Source organism: Urocampus carinirostris, chromosome 10 (genome assembly GCF_059441175.1).
Source record: "Urocampus carinirostris isolate Australia breed hairy pipefish chromosome 10, RoL_Ucar_1.0, whole genome shotgun sequence".
Lineage (NCBI taxonomy): Eukaryota > Metazoa > Chordata > Actinopteri > Syngnathiformes > Syngnathidae > Urocampus > Urocampus carinirostris.
Genome location: NC_142358.1, coordinates 37,074,047 through 37,097,039, shown reverse-complemented (window position 1 = coordinate 37,097,039; position 22,993 = coordinate 37,074,047). Strand labels below are relative to the sequence as shown.

At 40.7% G+C, this 22,993-nt stretch overlaps 1 protein-coding gene and 1 pseudogene across 1 annotated transcript in view; one reads left to right on the top strand and one right to left on the bottom strand.

The window, feature by feature from the left end:
• cadm1b (cell adhesion molecule 1b) overlaps positions 1 to 22,993 on the top strand; it is a 722,615-nt gene that overhangs the window by 353,167 nt on the left and 346,455 nt on the right. The gene's annotated exons all lie outside the window — the stretch shown is intronic.
• LOC148358857 (U2 spliceosomal RNA) lies at positions 20,879 to 21,002 on the bottom strand (annotated as a pseudogene).

Genomic DNA, 22,993 nt, shown 5'->3' with positions numbered 1-22,993 from the left:
CCCCCGTGTGTCTAGTTAACTTCAGTCACACAGGAAACAGATAAATACACCGGAAATGCAACTTCAAAATAAAAGAGTACAAAACTGATAAACGTACAAGAGATGCAATTAGACTGATTATTGAACCGTTACTTCATGTGTGTGTGTGTGTGAAAGATTGTTTTTATATTTAGGAATATAAAAACAAGTTATGTTCACACAGTGAATTCTGAGAAATGTTACAACCAAAACGACCAACCTATCAGAAGGTAAGGTATATTTTTTCGACCCGCGAAGCTCTAAACCCGCAAAAGTGGAACCGCGAACTAGCGAGGTTCCACTATATTCAAACCTGATGTTGTGATAAACTATGACGACCTGGTCATGAAGATCGAATGGCTCAAATAATTTACTCTCTTCAAACAGGTTCCTTTGTCTTTGCACGCCACTAACACGTAGTATTGACATTTTCGATAACTAGTCCATCTATATCTAGGGAGGCGGAGCGTTCAAGTGCCTCCATGGAATGGGAAAAGGCAGGGAGGTGAAACTAATTATACGCATCACGGAATCACATTTAGCAAGTGGCCAGAGGAACACCACGTGTATATACACGCCGTGTTTTTAATAAAGAGATATTTTCAAGATGAGAGATTTCTCATGTTATATGTTTATATAAAATAAGACAACATTTAGCGTTTCAGTTAGTTGTGTTGAATTGTGCAGGGTTTACAGGGTTCCCGTAGATCACAGGTGTCAAACAGGAGGCCCGCGGGCCAGATCAGGCCCGCTAAGGGATTGAATCTGGCCCGCGAGACAACAGAGAAGCGCAAGAGAAAAACAAGCTGCAGGTTGAAATATGTCAACTTGATGTTGCCAAAGCCAGGTGCCTGGAACAAAGACACTGTACTTGTATTTATTTCTCTCTCTCTCTCTCGCTCTCGCTCTCTCTTTTCCACCCCTTTTCTCCCTCTCTTTCACTCTCTGTGTCTCTTTTTTTCTCTTCCTTTGTTGCTCTTTGTCTCTTTCTCTGTGTCTTTGAACCTCTTTTGCTCTAACTTCCTTTTTTCCCTTTCTCTTTCTCTCTTCCTACCCTTTGCGCTTTCTTTTCTCTTTTCTCTCCTTCTGTCTTTCTATTTCTCTTTGGATTTCTTTCTTTCTCTCCCTTTCTTTTCCCCCTCTCTCATGACTTTTTTCTTTTGTTTCTCACGCTCTCTCCCTCCCTCTCTTTTTCTTTTTTTGTCCCGCCCTCTCCTTTTCCCTCCATCTTTCTCTTATTTCTTTATCTCTTTTTCTTTCTCTCTAATCTACTAGTCTGGCCCCTGACAGAATGTTTGTTCTATTGTGTGGCCCCCGAATTAAAATGAGTTGGACACCCCTGCCGTAGATCCTTAAAAAGTCTTAAAAGGCATTAAATTCATGATTCTAAAATTAAGGCCTTAAAATAATATAAACATTGGTTTGAAATTGCCTCAAATTCATGTGGTGTTTTGATTGATTCAATTGTGTTTATTTTTGTTGTTGATTTGGTCTTAATTTAGATTTTAAAAAGCATTAAAACGTCTTAAAAAAGTCTAACGAAGTCAGAAAAATCTGCCCTCCTTTAAGATATGTTTTTATAAAACAAGACAATATTTTATGTTTCAGCTTGTTGTGTTCTATTATGCAAGGTTTACAGCAGTGGTGTCAAACAGGCGGCCCGCGGGCTGGATCAGGTCATAGAAGCGCAAGAGAAAAACGAGCTGCAGGTTGAAATATGTCCACTTGATGTGGCCAAAGCAAGGCGCCTCTGACAAATGCTATACTTGTATTTCTCACTCTCTCTGTCCTTCTTTTTCTATTTCTTTGTTCTTCTTTGTCTCTTACTCTATCTGTTTACTTTCTTTTGCTCTCTCTTCCTTTTTCCTTTTTTCTCTCTTTCACTCTGTCTTTCATTTCCCTTTCTCTCTTACTTTACCCTTCTGTCTCCCCTTCTGTCTTCCTCTTTCTATTTCTCTTTGGTTTTCTTTCTATCCCTTTCTTTCTCTCCCCCTCTCTCACTGTTTCTTTTTTTATATCTTTTGTTTCACACATTCTCTCTCTCTCTCTCTCTCTCTCTCTCTCTCTCTCTCCCTTTCTCTCTTTGTCCCACCCTCTCTCTTTCTCTCCTCCTCTCTTTCTCTTATTTCTTTCTCTCTCTTTTTCTTTCCCTCTAATCTACTAGTCCGGCCCCGAGAGTATTTTTGTTCTATCGCGTGGCCCCCGAGTTAAAATGAGTTTGACACCCCTGGTTTACAGGGTTCCCGCAGATCCTTAAAAAGTATTCAAAGGCGTTTAATTAATTCTTCTAAAATGGAGGCCTTTCTGTCCATTTGGTCTTAAAACTGATTTCAAAAGGTATTAAAAAAAGTCCAGCTCCAGACTTCCTGTGCGGAGTTTGTATGTTCTCCCCGTGCTTGCGTGGGTTTCCTCCGGGCACTCCGGTTCCCTCCCACATTCCAAAAACATGCATTTCAGGTGAATTGGCCGGTCCAAATTGTCCCTAGGTGTGAATGAGCGAGTGAGTTGTCTGTCCCCGTGTGCCCTGCGATTGGCTGGCAACCAGTTCAGGGTGTCCACTGCTTGATGATTGCTGGGATGGGCTCCAGCACCCCCGCGACCCTACTGAGGATAAGCGGTGTAGCTAATGAGATGAGAGATATATATATATATACACAAAATGATTTCTTGTGGTACATTAGGCTAAGTTTAAAGCGCACTAGAGACGGAGTATAGCAGGTTCCCCACCCCCCCTTTCGCTAACACCCCACCACATCTCGCTAATGGACTGTCCTCAGCCAGAGGTGCCATCCATCACGCGCACTACCTGAAGTCTGGAGCTTCTATAAAGATTAGGACTGTTAAGAGAAGATGGATGGCTCTTGTCAGTGCCAGGCATCATCCCACAAATGCCTAAATTAAATCTCCAAATTCTCCAGGGTGTGGCGGGGGGGCTCGGATTAGCACCGGTAATGACGGACACCGGACGGGTCCGGACCCGCTCTCGAGATCGTTACCTTCAAATATTGATGAAAATTGTTACCCGGGGGTGCCGCCTTCATTTTTAACTTTCGGGATACATTACACACTGGGTCCGTATTCACTTTTTGGTTTGGTACAGGGGTGCGCAAACTACGGCCTGCGGGCCACATACAGGTTTTTTTATCCGGCCCACAGAGCGAAAATGGTCGATATATAATTACAATATATATATAACAGGAAATACATTACCACAAATAAAACTTTGTTCTCGTTGTCGATGTCACGGTGGCCATGGCGCTCAATTGGACCCGCCCGTATGTCACAGTTGCCATGGCACCCAATTGGCCCCGCCTGTGTGGCGCCAGCTGCAGCTTGTTGACAGATTGGCTTCCTGTCAGTATTTAAACTCTGTCCTGTCAGTCCCCTTTTGTTGGTCCCTCTGCGAATCTCTGTTTTTACACGGCAAGCCCTTTTTTCGCCTGTTCCGTTTTTTGCTCCTGTTTGTCTCCCGCTACGATCTGTTTTAACCTTGACCACGTCTGCTCTCCCGTCCCGAATCATGACCTGTTTTGATCTCAACCACGTCTGTTCTACCGTCGCGAATAAAGATCCAGTTGGATCTCGACCACGTCTGTTCTACCGTCCCGAATGAAGATCCGTTTTTTGATCTCGACCACCTCTACTCTTCTCTCCTGGCTCTCCACTTGTTTCCGATCCCGACCACGTTTTTTGCTCTCCTGTCCCGGCTACTGACCAGTTTTTTCCGCTCCCGACACCGCCATCGCTCGCCACGGAAGTGCCACTTCCGCGTTCAGAGCGACCTGTTCCCCGCGACCAGTGATCACCGGATCGAGTGTGCAATCCTTTTTTTCCTCCCAATAAAAATGCGACAAACATTACGCGAGTGGGTCCTTTTTCCGTTCTGGTCCTGACAGTCCTTTTGTGTATCTACAACAAACACTACTATTATACAAATTCTGCAAAAATACTACAAAATTACTATAAAACTAAATCTGTAGTTGCTTAAAACTTAATTTATCATTTTTGTTTCATTCTAAAAAAACAAAAACATCTTCCTCCCTCCATTTCACTGTACTCCCTGCCCGCCTCAGCTCCATGGGGAGCAGAGCTTTCAGCCGCTCTGCCCCCAGCTCTGGAACTCATTGCCGCCTGACCTCCGAAATTCGTTTTTTTTTGCTATTTATTACTTGCTTTATTGTTGTGTACTACTATATCTAGAGCGACCTTGGGTGTCTTGAAAGGAGGCTTCTAAATCCTATGTATTATTATTATAAGCGAATTAGCATAAGATTCCATCCCCTAGATTTCACTCTACGATCCCTACTCGCCCACTCTCCCGGGGGCGTTTACCGTATCCGAAACGCGTCTCTTCAGTTCTTTAAGCTCAGTCGTGGCGTTTGTCAAACTGCTGTTGGAGAAGTCAATTTTTCCCCGTGACCTTTTTTGCCTGCTGTAGTTTTATTTGTGCTTTTTTGGCCGGTGGTCTTTAAAAGGTTTTGTGGCCTTTTAAAGGCCGAGCTCGCGGATTGATTTGTTCTGACTGAGACGGCTGGCGGTACTTGCCGCACTTTTCTTTTTCTTCTTTTATTTCGCCTCTTGGAAACCCTTAGGAGCAAACACAGCCAGATTAAGAGAGACACAAAAGCCCTTTTCTTTTTATTTTACTTCGCAATCAACATGCTGCTAGGGATTCCTTTGGCTCACAAATGGGATTTTTTATTTTTTTTCACCCAAACCTTTACTTCCTCACCTGGACATGCAAAAGGAAAATCAGTACTGCGTTCACTTAAAAAAAATCTAAAAAAAACAAATTGATATATATATTTCATATTATATTGTTGTTAGTGTCAGATTTTTTTGAAAATCAATGTTTTTTAAATTCTTTAATTTTTTTTTAGTATGTTGTAATATTGTTATTATTTTTATATATTTGAACCATTTTTTGTATTATTTCTTGTAGTATTGTACCAGCTCAGTAGCCTAGATGGTAAGGCGCCCGCTTTGAGACTGGGAGGTCGCTGGTTCGCGCCTCGGCCGAGTCATACCTAAGACTTATAACATTGGTAAAATGGCGGCGCCCTCTGTTGGCTGCGGCTGCATCGGCTCGCTACAACGGGTCAGGTGTATCGACATTTCGTTCTGTTTACATTGTTACACAGAATGACAGTACAAAGGAAATTATTATTATTATTATTATTTCGTAGTATTTCTCAAATAATACAATTTTTGTTATTTTCATACATTTGAGCCAATTTTTCGTATTATTTCTTGCAGTATTGTATTTCGTAGTATTTCTCAATCAATAAGAAAAAATATAGTTATCACATTCATATATTTGAACCATTTGTGTTATTTGGAATTGTGTTATTATTTTTCATATATTTAAACAATTTTTGTATTATTTCTTGTCGTATTTTATTTTGTAGTATTCCTCAAATAATAAGAACAACTTTGTCATTATTTTTATATATGTGAACCATTTTTTGTATTATTCTTTTCAGTATTGTATTTTGTAGTATTTCTTAAACAGTAAGAAAATATTCTTGTTATTTTTAGATATTTAAACCAATTTTCGTATTATTTATTGCAGTATTGCTGGTTTAAGATCAGGTAATTGTGTAATTGTAATCCTGTGCAGTCCTTTGAGACATTTTTGTGATTAAGGGCTATATAAATAAATGTGACTTGACTATTGTATTTTGTAGTATTTCTCAAATAATAAGGAAAATATTTGTATTATTATCATATATTTGAACCAATTTTTGTATTATTTCTTGCAGTATTGTATTTCATAGTATTTCTCAAAGATTAAGAAAATCTATTGTGATTATTTTTTATACATTTCAACCATCATTTTCGTATTATTTAGTATATTATTGTATTTATTAAAATAATAATGACAAATCATGTTGTTACAGTATTTTCATGTAGTTTCATCTTGTGTTATTTGTTTGTACCATTGTATTTTTTAGTATTTTATTTTAGTAAATACTGTAATAATAAAAATATATTATGTTTTATTTTTTTTCTTGTATTATTACATTTTTTGTATTACAATATAATAATTGCTGTGCTTTTTAAAAAAAATGTATATTATTATATGAAAAATATTAATAGAAATAAGTAGTGTAGTACAAAATGTAGTTCACTCATTTTAGAATAAATGCTTAGAATCTGTTAATAAATACTATTTTATTAAACATATTGGTTAATTTTGTCTATGTCCACACTTTTTGAAATTAACAATTACGAATGAGAATGCTACTTGAAACGAGTAAAATGAAGGGCAGGTAGCATATTCATATTTTAGGAAGATATTTTAAGACTCTTAATTTTAATGTTAATATTTGACTATTTCTTCAAATTTTTGTAGCAAAATACTAATCACTTAAATTAAGAAAAAATAATCCAAACAAGTGAAATAATCCTGGTTATTAAGAAGAAACAATGCTGGCTGATTATAATTTCTATAATTCCCAGTTAATTTCCAAGGACATTTTCCAATTATGCAGATCTTCACTTATCTTAAAAAAAAGATTAAAAACGGAACAAAACAATGATGGCTAATTTTAATGTCTGACGTTCATTTGTCCTGTAAAAAAATAAACTAAGAGGAGGGAGAAAGCGAGGGGAGAGAGGCATAAAAAACGAAGGAGAGAGAGAAAGAAAGAGAAACGTATAGGATGTATGAGAAAGAAATAAGGAAATAGAGAAAAGACGGGAAGGAAGGAGAAAAACAGAACTGACGGAATCTTAGGAAATGAAAAAGGGAACGAAGCAAAACAGGATTAAAAACAATCATATTTGATTATACTTTCTATTATTTCCTGTTTAATCCCCCCAAAAATAACCAGATCTCGGTGCTTTTCATTTGGAATTGGAATTGTCTTTGTAATTGATAACAACATAGGGAACATAGTTTACAATCATCCTATTTATCTTAAAGTAATATGTATTTTAATTAACATTAACAGTACCAGAAAATAAATAAACAGGCTGTCATTTGTGATATGAGTTCCCTCGATCCATATTTTTTCAGTGGTAATGAGCGATTTTGTCTTGCAAGATTATCGTTTTTCACATTTGAGACGATCGCTCTTCTTCTAAGCATGTTTCATTTTCCTCTTCACGAAAAAAATCCCTTTTATAGTTGAATTGAACTGAATTGAATTGGGGCGGCACGGCAGGTGAGTGTTTAGCACGTCTGCAGAACAGTTCTGAGGTCATGGGATCAAATCCTCCTGTGCGGAGTTTGCATGTTTTCCCCGTGCTTGCGTGGGTTTCCCTTGGGCACTCTGGTTTCCTCCCACATTCTAAAAACATGAATGTCAGGTTAATTCCCCGGTCCAAATTGTCCCTACGTGTAGTGAGTGGTTGGCTGGCTGGCTGGCAACCTGTTCAGGGTGTCGCCTGCCCACTGCCCGAGGAGCATATTGGTTCATTTTAATCCACACCCCAGCGTCCCTACTGAGGATAAGTGGTGCAGATAATGGACGAAAGTGTCTGTTCATTCTTTTTTAGTGTAAACTGGAGTTGAGAATGTTGACCGGTCTCGGGAAGAAGCTGTCTCTGAGTCTTTTTGTTTTGGTTGGTATGGCCCTATAGCGCCTACCAGAGGTAAAACAAATGGAAGCCAGAATGTGTGTAGTCTCTGATGATGTTTTTGCCCTTTCTAAGCAACGGGAGTTATAGATGGTGAACAGGAGTGGTAGGGGGCGGCTGATGATTCTCTCTGCTGCGTTGGTCACCCTCTGCAGTCGCTTCCTGTCTGCTTCTGTACAGCTTGAGTGCAAAACAGACACAGCGTTGGTCAGCAGGTTCTTAATAGCTCACCAATATAAAGTCACCAGCAGGTTGATGTCGAGTTGCTGCTCCCTGGGGACTCTCAGGTAGTGCGACCTCTGCTGTGCCTTTTTGATCAGTGCAGAGGGGTTGGCTGTCCAGGAGAGGTCAGCAGAGAGGTGGACCCTGAAAAACTTGAAGGACTCCTCTCGCTCTACACGTTCACTGTTGATATACAGGGGGCAGAGGCGGCCTTTTTCCGACGGAAGTCCAGGATGAGTTCTTTAGTCTTGTCAATATTCAGCACCAGGTTGTTGAAGGCGCTCCATTCACTGAGTCTAAGTACCTCATCTTTGTAGGCCACCTCGTCCCCTTCTGTGATCAGCCCCACCACCATTGTTTCTTCTGCAAACAATGATGTTCTCAGGGTGGGTGGGTCTGCAGTGGTAGGTGGGTAGAGGGAGTAGAGCAGAGGGCTCAGCACACAGCCTTAGGGGCATATAAGAGTTGGGGAACCAGCTTCACGTGCCGAGGTCGGTTGACCAGAAAGTCCTTAATCCAATCACAGGTGAAGGGTGGGAGACCCAGCTTGATCAGCTTAGCGATGAGAATGTTCGGCACAATAGTGTTAAAGGCGAAGCTATCATTTCATTTCATCCCGACTCTCACTCACTGGCAACACGGTGAGATGGCGTCAAGCTCTGGGAATATCCACTGGCCGACGTGAATCGAATTTCTGCCTCTCTCCGGATGTTTTCTAGCATTTGATAGTCAGCGCTTGTTTATTAAAGGATCGATCGTGACGACGTAGCCATCGGTTAATCTCTCTGTGTGCGGAAGAGACATCATCCACTTCTTTGCTGGCAACCCAGGGGAGACTCGCTCGCTGCCACTCATTCTCATTTTGGAGTGAAATGAAGAGCCAGCAATCTTCCCTGCGCACTGTCTGCCATTACCTTCAAATGCGGCATCGGGAAACTCGCACATCTTTTCATTTTTCAGCACTTTGCTTTTTTTTTCCCTTCTGAGAAGCGCATGCGGGGAAATGGATAAATGCCAGAGCTGCTTTTGAAGTTATTCCACTTGAAATTATTAAGGAGAGATGATCCTTCATGCTATTCTATATTCATGTGTTATGGTTTTATGCTAAGGAAACTCAGATTCTGCGACAATTCGAGGCCTTTTTGGCGATTGGGATTGTCAACCGACAATTGGATTAAAATGAACCACTATGTCCGCCAGTAGCCTCCTAGCTTAAGTAGCACTCACGTATCACCAAAAAGTACAAGAGTCTGGATATTTGCATTGGGAAGATACACAAAATGTGGATTCTCATCCTGCTTATTTCCTGAGTGAGATCTTGCTACAGTTAGATTTCGTACATTATCATTAGCATGGCAAGCTAATTGCTAATATAATAGTTGAGGTATTCTACAAGTGACAATTGGATTAGGATACACCACTATGTTCCTGTCAGCTTGTGAAGCTAATAGCCTCCTAGCTTAAGTAGCACTCACGTAAAATTACAGAGTACAAAAGTCTGGATATTAGCATTGGGTATATACACAAAATGTGGATTCTCATCATGCTTATTTCTTGAGTGAGAAACTTGCGACAGTTAGATTTCGTACAGTATCATTAGCTTGTAAAGCTAATTGCTAATATAATAGTTGAGGTTTTCTACAAGTGACAATTGGATTAAGATACACCACTATGTTCCTGTCAGCTTGTGAAGCTAATAGCCTCCTAGCTTAAGTAGCACTCACGTAAAATTACAGAGTACAAAAGTCTGGATATTAGCCTTGGGTAGATACACAAAATGTGAATTCTCATCATGCTCATTTCCTGAGTGAAAAACTTGCGACAGTAAGATTTCGTACATTATCATTAGCTTGGGAAGCTAATTGCAAAAATAATAGTTGAAGTATTCTCCAACTGACAGTTGGATTAAGATACACCACTATGTTCCTGTTATCTTGTGAAGCTAATAGCCTCCTAGCTTAAGTAGCACTCACGTAAAACTACAAAGTACAAAAGTCTGGATAATAGTATTGGGTGGATAAACAAAATGTGGATTCTCATCATGCTTAATCCCTGAGTGAGAAACGTGCTACAGTTACACTCGATTTCATACATTATTATTAGCATGTTAAGCTAAATTGCCTATTCTACAACTAGCAATTGGATTGAGATACACTATGTCCGTGTTAGTTTGTTAAGCTAACAGACTCATAGTTACACTGACTTAACAATAAACAGTACAACACTTTGGACGTTAGCAATGAGTATTTACACAAAACGTGTATCCTGACCATCCTTATTTTCCGAGAGAGGAGTGCTAGCAAAGAGTCACTTTTTATATTTCCCTTCTGAGTTTTAGCCAAACCTGTAGAACATCCTAGCTTCGCCAGGCATCTAAAAAGGGTCTGGCCAACGGCGACCACTGCAGATGCCTAATGACGCCACCAGAACATTGAACACGAGTCCCGCGCCGGAGTTTAGACACGCGCTTCGTTTTAGCACCTTTGTCGTAACGGCGCCAAAGCACTCGCCGGTTTACGGCCGTCAAGCTGTTGGACATCAAATGCTGTGTGTGTCTTTCCAACATGGGAATATTTTACGACGTTGTGGTTGCCGCCATTTTATGGGTGTGTTTTTGGACTAGGTTAGCTCGCTTAGGTTCCGTTGTTGTCATTGTAGTTTGGGATTTTTGGTTCTCATATAAATAAATATTTGTGGATAAAGTAGCACTCGAACAGTACGTAAAACCTGCCATAACTAACACAGATATTGAGAAAACAGATCAAAGCGGCTCTGCCACGAGCGGCTGCCTTTTCCAGCAGCTGCCCTATTGTTTTATTGTCTGCTCCTATCTTCGGTGTTTTTTCTTCCCGTTTTGGCAACTACACTATGGATTACTTCTATCCTATGGACATGGGTTTTAGCGCACAAAAATGCGTGTATTCAAGGAATCAACTCCTTGCCCTGAAGAATTCTCGTGCCGGCGTGATGAAGGGGCCTATCGTGGAAGAAGAAGCGGCTAGCGGCGTTATAAGTCTTCGGTACCATCCGTAATCATGGTAAATGTGAACTCACGACCAAATAAGATCATCGAGTGCTGGTGGAAAACATCGAAGTGCACAGGGAGCGCAGTTGCTGTGTTTTGCGGAAACGTGGCTCACGTTTAGCATTCCGGACGCTAACGTGTAGCTACCCGGAGCTATCCGGCTTCAACGCGAAAGCCGGGGGGAATCGGAGAGGAGGCAGACTTGCTAACACGAGGTGGTGTATCCCTGGATTTTCACAAAGAAAAGATTTGCATCTGCCGCAAGGATGTCGAACTTTTGGACTAGCGTGACGTCATCCACTCCGCTACAAGCAACCCTAGGGCATCATGTTAATCTGTTAATAAACAACGGGGTAGACTGCTGGAAGTGTGATTTTCTCTACGGGTATGAATAAAGTATCTATCTATCTATCTATCTCTATCTATCTATCTAAAACAGAAAAATATCTCGAAAGATGACGTTGGTGGTTTTTCCCTGCTGCAGTGATATGAAAGTGCCAAAAGTGTCATGAAACGGACCGGGAAGCAGGAAGTCGGAACTCATATGCGTAGACGATCTGTCACTTTAACTAGGAAAGAAAAGTTGTCCAACACACAAACGGACCAAAAACAAAACAAAACAGGTTCAAAGGCAATCAAAATTACAAACTAGGCATTACTCAGATCAAACGGGCATGAACAGGGTTTCAACGAGGGTTAAGCAATGATCTGGCAGCGGGCAGTTCCAAAAGGAGCGCTTGAGTACTACAAGAGCAATCAGTCCAATGTGTCTCAGCCGGTGCCAAGGGGCAGGGTCAGCTGGGCGCCATGACAACCGTGCAGGCCATGACAAAAAGTGTCTTTAAAACTTGGATACTCTTATGGCAAATGAGGTTGAAGTGAGATTTACTGTAAATCTCAACAGGTATGTGGATTTAAAAATATAAAACCGTCCTGGAGGCGTTGCTCCGGGCTCTGAGCTGACTCCCCGGTGGGTGCTGTTGCCGAGGGTGGAATTGGCGTGCATAGGTGCTACCGGAGCTTCGGGGCGTTGGTTGCGTGGGAGGATGGGAAAGGATACTGCCATGTTAGGCCCTACACCCATTTTAATTATGATGTGCTTTTTATTTTTGCATGTTCAGCTCTACCAACGTATACCAAGATTCAGGAAAATAATCCACCTCAAAATCATTCAGATGATACTTGTATCTGTGGCTAACAATCTGCCAATGTTAATTTCATTCTCAATTCTCCCAAATTTATCTTCGGAATATGGCCACCAGCCTCGGTAAAACTACATCTGGTGAAGGAAATTGGAAAATAAGGGGAAGACCATGTGCTTGTCAGACCCACCACCTCACCTCCTCAATTCTTTTACCCTTTCTATTTCAGAATTCTGCGTTGATGAGGGTGAAGTCAGGTATTATAATGCTATATCTAATATTCACTTCTGTGGATTTCCTGTCTGTTTGAACCAGCAAAGAGTCAAAGATGTGCGGGAATAGCCGGAGTATTACGAAGAGATATACTGAAGAACACAAATATACTTACACAGACACGCACATAGGAATAGGTGCAATGATCTCAGATCAAAAACATTGAGCTCACCCCCCCAAAAATAATGTAAAAATAAAAAATAAAAATTGAAAAAAAAAATACACTGACAGCAATGGCCGCTACCTATTCTGTTAGCTAGCAGGTTATCCTCTACAACCTACATTTATTGCTCATTATCTATCAACCCTGAAGTTAGTGATCCTTATTTTCCCTTTTTTAATAGTTTTGACAACAAATTGCATCCAGTAAGAGGATATTCAAACAGTTTTTAAAGATCATTTGTACCCAACAAGTTAGCTAATCTGTAGCACGTTGGCTTTTACTACTAGCACATTAGATCTGAAAACTCACAACCCAATTAGGTTTTTTTCCCTTATTTTATAGGTTTGGCAACAAAGTACATCCAGTAGCGGTGTATACAAAACAATGCTTTTAATGATCACAGGCATCCTCAGATTTAGTTCATGTGTAGCACGTTGGCTTTCCCTACTAGCACATTAGCAATTAGCGTGCCCAAAGGGGGTCTCGCTTTTGGAGGACGGTGGTGTTTGACAACCTGCAATTTCTCACCGACGAAAATGTGAATTCCTACCTATGGAAATGAACAGTAACCTTTAGATTTACATGAAGGCAATAATCCGAATGGATACGGACTACATTGTTGCCAGTACTCCGATTATGTAAAGTCATGTTAACGAGCACATCATTCGCATTATTATTTTTATTCTATTTGCAATACTTGGGTTAGTCCTATCCTTTTCTGATTACTTAGGCATATATATGAAGTCGATTTATCAGATTGCTACGTACAGTAGTTCCTTTATCCGGGATATTTAAGCAGTTACAGGACTCATAGTACATACTCGCAAACTCCGGTTTACTCGCGAAGATAGCCTTATGTGTATTGTTGATTTATCCAGGATATGTTCCTGTTATAAACTGCCCCCAACTAAAAAATGCTACAGTTGTAGGCATCCATATATAAATATATATATATATATATATATGAATAGATGTACAGTCTATAAATAGATGGATAGATGGATAGATGTACAGTCTATAGATAAATAGATAGATGTACAGTCTATAGATGGATAGATAGATGTACAGTCTATAGATAGATAGATATATGTACAGTCTATAGATAGATAGATAGATGTACAGTCTATAGATAGATGGATAGATAGATAGATAGATGTACAGTCTATAGATAGATGGATAGATAAGATAGAAATACAGTATAAAGATAGATGTATGGATTTACAGTATATAGATAGATAGATAAATATACAGTCTATAGATAGATGGATAGATAGATGTACAGTCTATAGATAGATGGATAGATAGATGTACAGTCTATAGATAGATGGATAGATAGATGTACAGTCTATAGATAGATGGATAGATAGATAGATGTACAGTCTATAGATAGATGGATAGATAGATAGATGTACAGTCCATAGATAGATGGATAAATAGATAGATGTACAGTCTATAGATAGATGGATAGATAGATAGATGTACAGTCCATAGATAGATGGATAGATAGATAGATGTACAGTCTATAGATAGATGGATAGATAAGATAGACATACAGTATAAAGATAGATGGATGGATTTACAGTCTATAGATAGATGGATAGATAAGATAGAAATACAGTATCAAGATAGATGGATGGATTTACAGTATATAGATAGATAGATAGATGTACAGTCTATAGATAGATGGATAGATAGATGTACAGTCTATAGATAGATGGATAGATAGATAGATAGATGTATAGTATATAGATAGATTGATAGATGTACAGTCTATAGATAGATGATAGATAGATGTACAGTCTATAGATGGATAGATAGATAGATGTACAGTCTATAGATAGATGGATAGATAGATAGATGTACAGTCTATAGATAGATGGATAGATAAGATAGAAATGCAGTATCAAGATAGATGGATGGATTTACAGTATATAGATAGATAGATAGATAGATAGATGTACAGTCTATAGATAGATAGATAGATGTACAGTCTATAGATAGATGGATAGATAGATAGATGTACAGTCTATAGATAGATGGATACATAAGATAGAAATACAGAATAAAGATAGATGGATGGCTGGATTTACAGTCTATAGGTAGATGGATAGATAGATACATGTACAGTCTATAGATAGATGGATAGATAGATACATGTACAGTCTATAGATAGATGGATAGATAAGATGGAAATACAGTATAAAGATAGATGGATGGATTTACAGTATATAGATAGATAGATAGATAGATAGATAGATATACAGTATATAGATGAATAGATAATATACAGTAAAGAGGCCCCTTCTCAAGGTTTCTTATTTTCCCCGTGCTGAGGTTTCGAGGTTTTCCTTGCCCGCCTGTCGGTTTAAGATCAGGGGATGGTGGAATTCTAACCTCTGCAGTCTTTTGAGACATTTTTTTGATTAAGGGTGTCACAAACTTGACTTAAATTTAAAATTTTGAGATGGATACATTTCATTTCTGGTTATAAGCTGTCGGGCATCAAGTCAGGTAAAGTTTGGACTCCTCGGGACTGTCGCCCGTTTGCGTCGGAATAAGGCGGCGTGAAAATCCATGCTGTCCTGACGGCTACAATTAGTGTCAGCGAGGGTATTGAGTCTTTAAAAAGGGACTCCTGGCCTTTTGGCTCCCAGCCTGTCTGGCTATGGATGTCTCTAATGAGTCATTAGCCGCATGGCCTCTTCTTCTCATGAGCCCGGCCCATAATGGCACACCTTTCATCTATTTTACAGAGAGCCTGTCGTTGGTCATTAGTACAGCTCTGAAGTCCTATTACCTTTACGTCAATGATGAATGAATAGAACACGGCTGCCAAGAAACACAATAGCTCTTTGTGCGGACGAGTGCTCGGACACTACGCGTTTAAGAATTTTCATTTCGTTATGGAGAATTGATTGATGTGATCGAATGAGAGAAATATTCTTTCATTTTAAATGGTAAAATGTCAGGTGTTCTCTTTTTGGAGGTGGACAATTTATGCAAATGGGGGACAGTCTACTCCCCGACCCTCTTTTTATGTGACCGTGACGACTTAGAGGCGGAGCCTGTTAGGAATTAAATATTCAAATGTACCGTTTACCGTTCGAATGAGTTATCTGACTCCATTAACCAAACACAACTTTTATTCACATAACAATGCGCGCCCCTTTCTTGATCGGAAAATATGGACAAGAGACCGGCATTTCTACACAGGGGCAGATTTAATTTCTTGAATAATTTAACTAAGTGAACTCCATCGAATTAGCCGAATAAGTGTCGCTGGAGTCTCCGTCAAGCCTCCTCTCTCGATCTTCCCGATCTTCTCCTGGCCCACGTTTTTTTCCGCAAGCTGGTGTGCCGTCTTCTCCCTTCTTGTGCCAGGAAAGCCCCCTCGTCTCGATGTCTGAAATGGTCAAAACATCCCCGAGTGTCGAGTTGGGCTTCAACAAGGAATGGCTTTTCTAATTATGATTTGCGTATCCCAAATTCAAATTTTTATTTCAAACTGGGGAGTTTCAAGCCAAATAAAGCTAGACATTCCATCAACAGGTGATTGGAGATTCAAACCTCATCTGATCTAAAACCTACATGAGGGCAAGTCAGTCTCGAAATGGTCAAAACATCCCCGAGTGTCGAGAAGTGCTGATTATCTTATCAGCCCTTTGTCCTAGTTCCCCGCTGTTCTTCTAAACATCATTCTTCACTAGGTTGCATTGACCTCGCCCCACAGCTCAGCCAGTGAATATCTTTTGCATTTAAATGTAGTTTGTATTTGATCGTACAAAATCCTTTATAGTGAAATGTATAAAATCCTTCAAGCCCAATGGTTGACGCGTGTGTAGTTCGAAAGGTTCGAAACAAAAGGAAATGGAAGCTGGTGGCACCTACACCTAAATTTGAAACGTCGAATTTCAAATCGTTATTGGAAACATAACCCTTGTTTGAACCCTCAACCAGTTGGTTAACCCCCAATCGTCAATTACTTTCTTTTGTATTACACCAAAACTTCAAACCCAAAGTCACTCTTGAAACGTTCCTTAAAAAAAAACATTCTTGTGTTAAAACTTCAGTTGTCCACTAGCATTTAGAAGACTAAATGAAACCTCCAATCACATTTGAGTGGCAATCCTTACTTAGTTCAAAACTCCTTTAGTTGAGAACACTGAAACTGTTTTATTAAATTGGAACGTAGGATACTTGAAACCTCCCAAAATAATTTGAAACCCCTTAACCTCTTTTCAAACCCCCAATTTTATTTTGTCCTAAATTGATTTTAAACCCAATTTTAGATCCCCAAATTTGAAACACTAGCTTTACTTTTGAAATTCTACATAACTGTAAAAATCCTATTGTCTTAAAACATTAGTTTTCCATTGGAACCCTCTTTCAGAACTCTAAATAAGAATTGAATCCCCAATCACCTGTTGACGGAATGTCAAAACCTTATTTTGCTTGAAACTCCCCAGTTTGAAATCAAAATTTGAATTTAGAATACTTAAAACCACAAATCATAATTAAAAAACCCATTCCTTGTTGAAGCCCTAAAACAGGGGTGTCAAAGAAATAAGAGGACGAGAGGGAGAGAAAAGTAGAGAGGGTGGGACAAAGAAAGAGAGAAAAGGAGAGAGGGAGAAAGAGAGAGAGAGCGTGACAAAACATAAGAGATAAAAAGAGAAATAGTGAGAGAGGGGGGAAACAGATTGAAAGAAAGACCTCCAAAGAAAGATAGAAAGAAAGAAAGAGAGGAGAGAAAAGAGAAGTGGAGAAAGAGAGCAGGGGAAAACATGAGATAGAGAGAGAAAAGGAAGAGAGAGCAAAATAAGGTAAAAAAGACACCGAGAGAAAGAGACAAAGAAGAGCAAAGAAAGAGAAAAAGAGAAACAAAGAGAGTGAAAGAGAGAGCTAGAGAGTTAGAGAAAAAGGGAGGAAGAGAGAGAGAAAAGGAAAGAAGTCAATTCATGTTTATTTGTATAGCCCTTAATCACAAAGAGTCTCAAAGGGCTGCACAGACCACAGATTATTACAAACCAGACTATTATGACCCCATCCCCTGATCAAAAACCTACATGAGGGAAAGAAAAAAACTCAAAAATGGAGAACACTCTCGAACCTGCGAATCAAATAAAGAATGAAAGAAAGAAAGAAAGAAAGAAAAGTACAGTGTTTGTGAGAGGCACCTGGCTTTGGCAACATCAAGTAGACATATTTCAACCTGCTGGCCATTTTTCTCTTGTGCTTCTCCGAGCGTTTTCTCCCTGGGCCGGATCCAATCCCTTAGCCTGATCCGGCCCGCGAGCCGCCTGCTTGACACCCCTGCCCTAACATGTTGATAAACCTCAAATATGATCTTACTTATTTTGATCTTGAACCTCATCTTAAAAACCTGAATTTCAAACCTTAACTTTTAATTTTCAAACCCTCTCAAAACATTCACCTTATATTTCCTTTGGAACCCTCGTTTGTTAACCTAAATGAGACTCGCAGGTTAAAACCCTAATTTTGGCTTGGATCCAGAATTTAAAACCTGACTTGACTAAGGACTCCCTTGTTTGACATCCTGAGACTTCAAACCTCAAATTTGGATTTAAAGTCTGTATTTTAGCATGCCCCAGAATCATTATTCGACCAGTTTTGTTTCACCCTGAAAACCTTACACTTCCTACAAACCCTAATCGGGGTGGCCTCATCACCATTAGGGTAGGACTCTTGCTCAAGCTGTTCAACCTTTGCCTGAGGGGAACAACTGTATTCTTAATAGAATAGAATAGAATAGAATATACCTTTATTGTCATTGTTACAAAATGGGTTAACATATTGTGACAACTAAATTGGGCATGACACTCCAGGTTCACACATTCATAGTGAGGTAAAAAACCCAACATAGACATGAGTACCATTTACGTTCGTATGAGGTAGTGTTCTTGCAAGAGTTTTTCAGTTTTTTAGTTTGGTGTGCGGTGTGTGTTTAGGGTGGTAATGGCTCTGGGGAAGAAACTGTCTCTGAGTCTGGTTGTTTTTGTTTTGTGTGACCTGTAGCGCTTGCCCGGAAGGCAGCAGGTCGAAGAGGTGGTGGCCGGGGTGGGAAAAGTCCTTGATGATGTTTTCTGCTCTGCTGAGGTAGCGAGAGCAGGCAATGTCCTCCAGACTGGGCAGAGAGCAACCGACGATTTTCTGGGCTGTTTTGATGACCCTCTGGAGCGTTTTCCTGTATGCTGCTGTGCACCCAGCATACCACAACGTAATGCAGTACGTCAGAATCCTCTCCACTGTGGCTTTGTAAAAGGACACCTGCAGCTGCTGTTTTAGCAGTTTTTTCCTGAGCACTCTCAGGAAATGCAGTCACTGCTGGGCCTTCCCTACCACCGCTCTGGTGTTTGCAGACCAGGAGAGGTCGTCGAGGTGTGCAGACCCAGAAATTTGAAGGAGTGGACTCTCTCTACACAGTCTCCTTTTGTGATGAGTGGTGCTGGATTAAGTATCAGAGTTGGAAGTTTGCATGATGTAATCTCCCACGTTGGCATTCAGGAATGGGACTGTTTACACCCTTCATTTACAATTCTGTCCCCTTGAGGTATTAAAAACCCTTCCCCTTATTCAGTGTCTGAATTGTTTGTAATAAAAAAGGGAAGCTGTTGCATTGCTGACCAGATTAGATTTAGTTTTGATCAGATCTCATGAGCTGAAATTGATGTTTCTGTTTTATCATTGTGTGTTTCATTCAAATCATCAGGTGATAGACCCAGCAATTGTACAAAAACGTGTTTATATTCGATTATTTGCAGGGTTGGGTAGGGTTATTTTAACTTGATTACCGTATTTTCCGCACTATAAGGCGCAGCTAAAAGCCTTTATTTTTTTCAAAAGCTGACCATGCGCCTTATAATACAGTGCGCCTTATTTATGGGTCAACAAGTCGCAAAGTCTTCCAACTAACTTGCAGCCGCCGACTAGATTTTCCCCCGAACGCAAAGTAGTCCGCGGTGTATGCTGGCATTTATTTACCGGGGTTTAATTGGCTAACCAATGTGTCAATCATCATTTGAATCGATCACTATTGGCTAAAGTTATTCGGAGGTCAAGGGGCGGATCCTTTTTATCATTTACAGGCTGGCATTGGCTTAAACGGCAAAACAAAGCCTGCGATTGGCCGAAAAAGATCAATTTTTTTCGGGGTGCGCCCTATAACCCGGTGCGCCTTATAGTCCGGAAAATACGGTACTTTCAATTACTTCCTCCTGTTCTCGCCCCTGTCTGTTTCCCGGCTCCGACCCATTTTCATATCTCGACCACAATTTTAGCTCTCCTGTCCCGGCTACTGACCTTTTTTTTACGGCTTTCGACACCGCCATCGCTCGCCACGGAAATACCACTTCCGCGTCTGCTCCCCACGACCAGCGATCTCCGGATCGTGTGTACGATCCTTTCCCTTCTTCCCAATAAAACCAAGGGAAACGCACACAAGTGGGTCCTTTCGCCATTCTGGTCCTGACACACGAAGGGTTAAAAATAAGTAAATAAATAAAACGGTGAGAGGGTCATGGTTGCCATGGTGCCCAATTGGTACCCGCCGTGTGGCGCCAGGTTCTGTCACGGTTGCCACGGTGCCCAATTGGCCCCGCCCACTGACACCAGCTTAAACGCGTTGACAGATAGCTGCCGGACTACTTAAACGCGGTCTTGCGGGTTGCCTGCTGTCAGAGCGTCTGCGAAACTTCTGCTAGACTCTGTGTGATATGCCTAGTCCTGTGAATCTCCGTTTTTGCCCGTGTTTTGATCCTGTTTTATTTTTGGCCCGATTTGTTTGATTTCAATCTATGTCCGCGACCATCGATCCCCGGATCGAGTGTGCGCGCATTTCTCTTCTCCCCAATAAATTGTGAGTAACGATACGCGATTGGGTTCTCATTCCTGTTTCCTGTCCTGGTTTGTGACAGAGAGAGGAGCCCGGCCGGCATTTCAAGCCGAAATCCGGGCCCGGGCCCAAGAGCTTACATCTGCCTCCAGTGTTGGGAATACCCGCAAAATGAATATCAAAATGCATGATAAACAGGGTTGGGTAGGGTTACTTTAACTTGATTACTTTCAATTACTTTTGGATTACTCTAATACCAAGCTAAGGCACTACTGTATACCGTAAATTCCGGACTATAGGGCGCACCTGATTATAAGCCGCACCCACCACATTTTAAGAGGATAACCAATTTTGTACTTACACAAGCCACAACTGTATATAAGCTGCATGCGAACCCAAACCCGACTTTAAGTCCCGCAATTTAAACTATATGTGGGGTTTTGGGGTTTTTAAGGGTTATTGTTCTATCTTCGTTATTCATTATCCATTATCCGTTATCGGTCAGTTCATAATACGCTACAAAGCCTAGGAGTCGGGACACTTACTCTCAGCCAAAAGGCCAAGCTAAGGTCCTAGCCCTAAAGCCTTGCTGCGATCATTGCGAATGCACCGTTCCCGGAGGTACGGCAATACCGGGCCGATGCTTGGAGTGGACAGAGCAAGCTCTTATTCCATCTCTGGATTGCAAAAATCAAAGATCCAGTGACTTTTATTTATAGAAATGAAAGCACCGTGGTGTCGCCATATTTCTCAGAATATGTTAACCCATTTTGTAACAATGACATGTCCTTCATTAAAGTACACAGTCTAAAAAATAACAGCGGGCAAAATGAACGGAAAATGATACTGGTACTTAAGGCTTGACGCAGACCTGCAGAGTGCGGGTCCCATTGAAGATCCAAGGTAAAAAGATTATATTTCCAAAGGTAAGGGTGGGAAAAATATATATCCACTATTGTCCGCTGCGTCCACAAACAGGTCTGTCTGTTCCTCACCTTTACCCCACTTCCCGTCACCGCCCGTTTGTTCCGCCCCTCCTTTTTCATTCGCCCGTGCAAAACATATCAGAATAAGTGTCTAAAATAAATACAAATAAATACATTTCAAAAATATACAGTTGCAAATACATATTATACATGGGTTACACATATTTACAAAGAAAGACGGTACACTGGGAGAGTTTCCAAAGCTTTAATAATAATAATATAACTTTCATCCCAAACGGTGCCTGTGACAGGGCAGTTAATGGTAGCAACACGCTAGCAACACGCTCGCAACACAGTAAACGGGTCTTGTAAAAAAAAACATACCGTACTTGTAAAAATCACGGTAAACCATCCTCATCTTCCTCCTTAGAACTGAAGCCATAAAGTCGTCTTCCTCAGTGTCGGAAAGAAACTTCGTCCCACGCTACCTTATTCCAAAACACGCTAGCAACACGCTCGCAACACAGTAAACGGGTCTGGTAAAAAAAAACATACCGTACTTGTAAAAATCACGGTAAACCGTCCGGACTGCTCGATTGCTTTTAGCTTGAAAGCTGCGTCATGTGCCTTTCTTTTTGCATTTTGCACGATGTGGGTAGGTTTACGCTAATTTAATTAATGCACAAGCCAAGAAGTTGCAGTCTTCCTCTGCGCAAATATTCCACCGGTCTAAAACTTATTTTTTGTACTTGAGCGCCGCTGGTGGCCGTTAGAAAAATTGCATAAATTGGCTGCATCACTGAATGAGCCGCAGGGTTGAAAGTTTGGGGAAAAAGTAGCGGTTTATAGTCCAGAATTTACGGTAGTTGTTATCGAAACATAAAGTCAGACTGTCGGCGCGGTTTTATGACAAGCCTGTTGAGTTGTGTCCCGTCCCAGAGGATAGCCCGACATGATCCATTGGGCTGTGCGAGCACGTTTGCCAGAGGAGTCCTTTTAGTTTAATAAAGCCCGAGGTGCTTAAAAAAAAAAATCACAGCGCCATCTTGTTTGTGCCTCTCATTTTCCATGCCCTTGTCGCTGGTTCCCCCTTCTCTGAAATGACTCACCTCTGTTTGGGTTGTTGTTTTCCTCTCATGTCTGCTTGACACAAAGATTGACAGCCGAAGGCAAAGTGCAAAGTCGCGGGTTCGCAACTTGAGGGGCTTAACGCCAATTGCTTTGCCTGGCGGCGCCCCGGGAAATATCCAAAGAGTGCACTTCACTCAAGGCAACGAGCAATTTGGAAAAAACAAGACTCGCGAAAGTGCGTGAGATGATGAGTGAAAGCCCATTATTCATCAAACGCGGCTCTATGAAAATGCCGTTCAAGGACGAGGACGCGCGTTTAGGATTTCCGAATCATTGGTGTCATTTAAACATTGGGTAACATGCTAATGCTAACTTTGCAGCTAACAATTACCTGCAGTACGGTTTCATTTTACAGTGTAAATGATCTTTGGAACTTCTCACAAATTTATCGCTACTATACGACAACAAAGATCTATTTTGCGTGCCACAAAAAAAAAAAAAAACATAAGAAGAAAATAAAAAGCAGAATCATCTCCAGTTAAAGGCAAGATTTGGCTTGAATAAATTCAGCCCGACCCGACCCGAGTCGCAGGTATATCAACCCGGATTAACTTGATTTGATAAACGAAAATAAACCCAAAGCTTTGATTTGCTGCGAAAGTAAACATGAAGCTCAACTTAGGCCGTGCGTACTGTGCATTTCGGCTGAACTATGCA